Here is a 5,901-nt window from a genome sequence, read left to right as displayed (position 1 = left end):
AAAGGCATAATTGTGGAAGGAGACAACTACAATGTTATGAAACATTTTAAAAATTTATCTAATCTGGACAAACGGCGATTGGATAAATCTTCTAAAGAAGACTTGGACTTCCTCAACAACTTTGAGGTAATTTTATTCAAGTATGTTAGTAGAGATTGTAATAAGGTAGCACATTGGTGTGCTAACCATGCTTTAAGTAGCAACTTTACTTGGGATACTCTAGAAGTTAATAAGGTTCCTCCTACATTTTTTTCTTTGTTAAAGGAGGAAAGTGATAAATCCTCTATCACTTAGTTCCTTGTTCGTTTTTTTTTAAATACAAATTATGCATTTTCTAAAAAAAAAAAAAAAACCAGGATGCCCTAATTAGGGTTTTTATTTTTAACTGATTGTCCAGACTAATTTATGGATTATCCTGGATTATGTGACCAAAAATAGTAAACTCTAAAAATAGACACAAATTTTCTACCAAGTGTTTGTGTGCAGTTTACTTAGCATTACAAACCACTTTTTTTACAATCGACTCAAGAAAAGAAAAAGATTACAAATTGACTTAAACCTAGTCTATATAATATTGAGCTAGTTTAAATTGCAATTTTGATCATGTGGATCTAAAATATTAATAGGTAAGGAAGTCATAGAAAAATAAAAGTATTTGTTATCATCAAAATTCTATTCCCTAAAATCAGATTTGCAACAATCTCCCCCTTTTTGATGATGGTAAACACAAAAAAAAATTAAAGCAATTCAAAGCAATTTAATGGAAACAGTGTGAAGAAACAAACATTCAACTATCCAACATAAAACATAATAGAACATGCTGTACAACTACTCCCCTTTTTGATATCACCAAAAGGAGGAGGGAAACTAGAAAAGAAATAAAGCAGAGACTACCAAATAGAATCAAACTACAACAAGAAAAAAGAAACAACTCCATAAAAACAAACTAAACGAAGGATGTCCCCTGATCATTCAAAGGAGGAGGTGGTGGTGGTGGTGGCTAATGAAAGTATTTGAAAAGAGTGATAAATTGCTCTCCAAACCAAGCCAAATCCAAGTTGTGCTGGTGCTGCAAGAGAGCCACATAAGAGTCAAAGTGAGCAATGTCCTTAGCATGTTTCTACTCCTATGCAATAATGTAGGTCTCAAACCGTGTCTCCCACTGGTTGAATCTCTCCACCAGCTAATCCAGCTGAGAGTGCTGGCAAAGTGGAGCAAGTGTAGGAATAGGTGTAGGAGCTACCACCTCCTCGACTCCCTCAGCTTCCTTGTTCCACAAGTGAAGAGCAGTATTATGAAGAATGTGGAAGGAGTTGTTTGAGTAGAAGGCAGGCTAAAAATTTGGAGGGGTAGGATGTTAGAGGTTGTATTTGGATTCTAGGACATAAGGCAATGATATGTCCTAGGGAAAGATTGGGCTTCCTCCTATGTCCTAGATCTAGAATACTATTCAAATGCTCAATATATCAAAAAATCAAATCAGAGGCATTAAATTCATGATGGGCTAAAATGTAGAAAGTGGTGATTAAAATGAGTGGGGTGATATGAACACGATCACCAGCTTTTGGAAGAATAGAGATACGAATGACATAATAGATTGTCCTTGCATCTTTGAGTAATTTGCTGGATTCTCAAACATGAAAGGAAGCATTAGTGTTTCTTAGAAAGTGGTTGGCTGAAGCCCAGTTATAGTCAGGATCTGAATACAGGATATGGAGTTTATCTCCTTTAGTGGAAAGTTATAGGAGTTCTTGACAGTCCTAATATGTGATTTTCACTGGACATCTATTCACATAGGATTGAAGAGAATTAAAAGAGGAATTGATGTGAAGGCTAGTAAAAAACTCAAATAATAACTCTGAATTAAAAGAGATGGTAAGAGTAAGGAGGAAAGTGAGAGTAGTGTGAGCAAATAAATCAAGGAAGGGATATAAAAGGACGTGGGGGTTGATAGTTTGGGAAATAGTGATCCCGACCATCTTGTACCTATGATAGGCGGCTTGATCTGCCACCTCAGTGAATCGAGGGTCTAGATATGCCCTCGAGGAGCTTCTAAAAGGCATACGAGACCATTTTCCACGTGCCATAATCAGGAAAATAGAAGGAAAGTAAGAGCAAATTTTTTTTAAGAAATATTGTGTGAGAAAAATTGATTAAATGCCTCAATATTTTAAGGAAATGATCCAATCATTCAGGACGATCGTAGAATCGTCCAGGACGATTGGGTGCAATAATTGAGTCCAGGACTATTGGTCAAAAAGGCCGTAAAGTCATCCAGGATGATCATAGATCATCAAGGATAATAAGACACATGCGATCGTCCTGAGGAGACATTCTAGATGACCATTGAAAAAGAAGATTATCCTGGCCGATTAGGTTTATCATCCAGGATAATGCACAATAATGAATCATACTGATCAAATTTAAAATATTTAAAGAATTTCCACATGTATCATCTAGGACAAATAAGTGTATCATCTAGACCGATTACCAATAATTATGTTGAAATTATGAAGATCATCCAAGATGATAAAAAGTAGAAGAGTCAAAACAACTATGAGATGGAATTTCAATAGTGAATTGAACAGATCATCTAGGACAATATAAATATCATCCAGTATGATGTGACAAAAAGTTTGAAATAAAAGAATGGATGGAGATGATCAAAGAAGGCCCAAGAAACATAAAAATTAATAAAAAGGATAAAAATAAAATTAGAAAAAAGACAAAAAAATATTAAAAGGAATGAAATAACAAAGTTTTTTTTATTTTAATCAGAGACAAAATATGATAAATTCTCCATATGATTGAATTAAAAATTTATAAGAATTAATGAGTTAATATCATCAAAATATGGAAAATGGTAAAATAACTGATCTTGTTAGCCCTAACTCGGACTTCTCTTAGGGCAAACCGTCTTATGAAAACAAAGGCCAAAATAAGAAAAATTAATTAGATAAGAAAAAGAGATATGTTCAAAACTTGGTTCTAAAAAAATATTTTATAAAATAATATATCAAAGTATTTAGTCACGATCATAAATTCCTAAATCAAGCATTTGAAAAATTTCAAGTGACACTTGAATTCTTCTAAGATTAAAAGTTTTGAAATAGAAGGAAGCTTACTTTTGGTGGACTCATTTTCTGCCTCTTGATAATTGATTGCTGCTCTTTACACATCTTTTGATTTTTGATACACTTTGTGCATTTTTTTTTCAATTTGGCATCATTGTGCATCTTTTGATTTGGCATCATTGGCCACTTTTTTTATTTATCTTTTACAAGCTAGATCCCTTTTCAAAATTCTTAAATATTATCAGTTGTGTTTAAATCTTCTAGATATTAGAGAAGAAAAACTCACTCTCTAATATAAGAAAAAATGAATCACTAAATAGAATATAAAATTATATGATAAATACAAAGATAAGATTTCAAACAATTTGAAGGTAATATAAAGACATTAAACATTATATATATAAGATAGATCATTGTAACAAGATTAAAAAGATCTCAATCACAAAGTCCAATAGTTAATTTAAGATAGACTTTTATTTACAAAAAAAATTAAACCACTAAAAATAAGTTAGAGGAAGAGAAACAATCAATGGTATTTTCTCCCTTTAACAGATTAAGAGATATAAAACATTGACTATAAATTTTTAAAAAATAAAAATATGACATAAAATATCATTTCAGTAATGGCCAAAAAAGAAAAACTAATAAACAGAAAGAAAAACAACAGAGATGAAACAACTATAAAATAATAGCAGAAATAAAAAATTAACTCAAAATTAGAACAAAAAGAATAAACAATAACAACAATCAATAGAGTAGTAAACATGCAAATCAGAATTTTAAGCAGCAAGTTTATACAATTAAGAGCCGTTAACCTCCACTATCCAACTACCACATGCTCTCACGATATCTTTGGTGATAACAAACTAACAAAATCATCAAATGTCAGATTTAGGGACACAAACAGGTTTGGGTCCCTTCTTATAAAAAGAAGAATGTAATGCATGTGTATTATACTATAAATTATGCATATTGGGTCTCCACGCCCAATGTGTACTACGGTAAATAGTGCAAGTGTGTGAAATGTGTCCTAACATGCCACAAGAAAAACATCTAACTACAGGAAAAGGATTTTCTAATATGTTTGTGTTTTAATGTCTCTTCCTAGGTTTTGGCTTTAGATAAAGTGTGGATGTATTCCAATTTCTCTCATGTGCATTTAATTTAGCTTTAAATCTCAAGTTAGTACTTTCTAAAATAGCATTATATACATTTAAATAGTGCTCTTTATGCTCAGATTCTTCAATATAAGTTTTAAAATCAGATTCAATTGAGGTGTAGGATGCTTTCAAAGAATCATGCTCAATTATTAATCTAAAATGCTTTTTACTTAAATCATCAAACTCATCAAGTAAAGATATGTGATTGCTATGAAGTTGAGTGTGTTCTTTTCTTAAAATTTCATACTCTTTTTGCAAATTCAAAATTATCAATTTCAAACTAATATGCAATTTTTTAAGTTTCTTATATGATGCATGAATTTTCTCATAAATTTTAAGTAATTGATTATAGGTTGGTTCACATACCTCTTCTTATTCAGACTGACCAAGATGATCTCCCATTAAGCACAAATTTGTTATGTCCTCTTCAACTTTAGTCTCAGATGAGTTAGATGTAGAATCTGCCCAGAACATCTTTTGGTACTGCTTCTTATCCTTATCTTTTCTAAACTTGGGTTTCTCCTCACCCTTCTCCTTGCTTGGGTGCTCCTAAAGTGTAGGATAATCATCTTTGACATGTTCATGCTTCCTACATTCATAGCAAATAAGATCAAAATAACTTTTAAAGTTTTTGATATCCTTACCTTTTTTTCACTTCTGATGATACTTGTTATTTTTTCTTAGAAAGCTTTTGAATTGCTTAGTGATGAAGTCAACATAATCACTTTTAGATTCGAAAGAATCATTGTCCATGTTGTTGGCCTTTAGTGCCACAGTTTTCTTCCTCTTTTTCTCACCTGCATCAAGATTTCTGTATTCACCCCTTGCTTGTAAGTAATGAGTGATCCAAATAAGTTATTGTTTTGATTAAAAAAGATATCATTTAAGTATATATAGCTTTGAAAAATATTTAATTATCTTTGGGATATTTAATTTTTAAAATTTTGAAATTGAATGTGTCATTATGAACAGTATATCACCTCGGGAGGTGATCATATCGTTCTCTAACTAGTTCATATTTTAAAATTTTAAATTCATCCGAATCATCGTAGTCAAACTCAAGGAGGAACGATATATGATCTCGAAAGATCAAAAAGACGTTCAATCAATTGTTTAACTATAATAATTCGGATAAGAGATCGTTAATTTCATAATCAAAATATTGATAATAAAATAATATATCTTCCCAAAGAAAGATGATATTACCTATTATCGATTATTTTAATATGACGATAACGATCGCCATTTTTGTTTGAATTCCCAAAGATAATTAATTGAAGTTTTTTTTGAAAAATTAATTTTTGAACATTAGATCTGGGTTTCTAAATCTCCTACGAGCGCAAGCCCTCGTAGTTAATTACATCGTAGGAAGTCAGAATTTCCTACGAAAACTCTCGATTGAAATAGCGGTAGAAATTTTATTCAAGATTTTCAACGATTGATGTCAAAGGAGAGAAATGGTAGAAATTTTCAAATGGGATTGGATTAAGTCTGAACACTTATTTTTAGAGTCAAAGGAAGAGGAGTAGGGAGTGTTTTGAGATTCTGAATCACTTCAGAAACACTCCAGCCTATCCTAAATGTTGGGCTCAAATTTGATTGAAAGTGATTTAATATTTCAGTGATCAAATTTATTAGAAATTTGGGATTCGATTCCTGGAGGTTGA

This window comes from Dendrobium catenatum, unplaced genomic scaffold (genome assembly GCF_001605985.2).
Source record: "Dendrobium catenatum unplaced genomic scaffold, ASM160598v2 fragScaff_scaffold_231, whole genome shotgun sequence".
In the NCBI taxonomy this organism is placed as follows: Eukaryota; Viridiplantae; Streptophyta; class Magnoliopsida; order Asparagales; family Orchidaceae; genus Dendrobium; species Dendrobium catenatum.
This window is presented reverse-complemented; position numbering follows the sequence as displayed.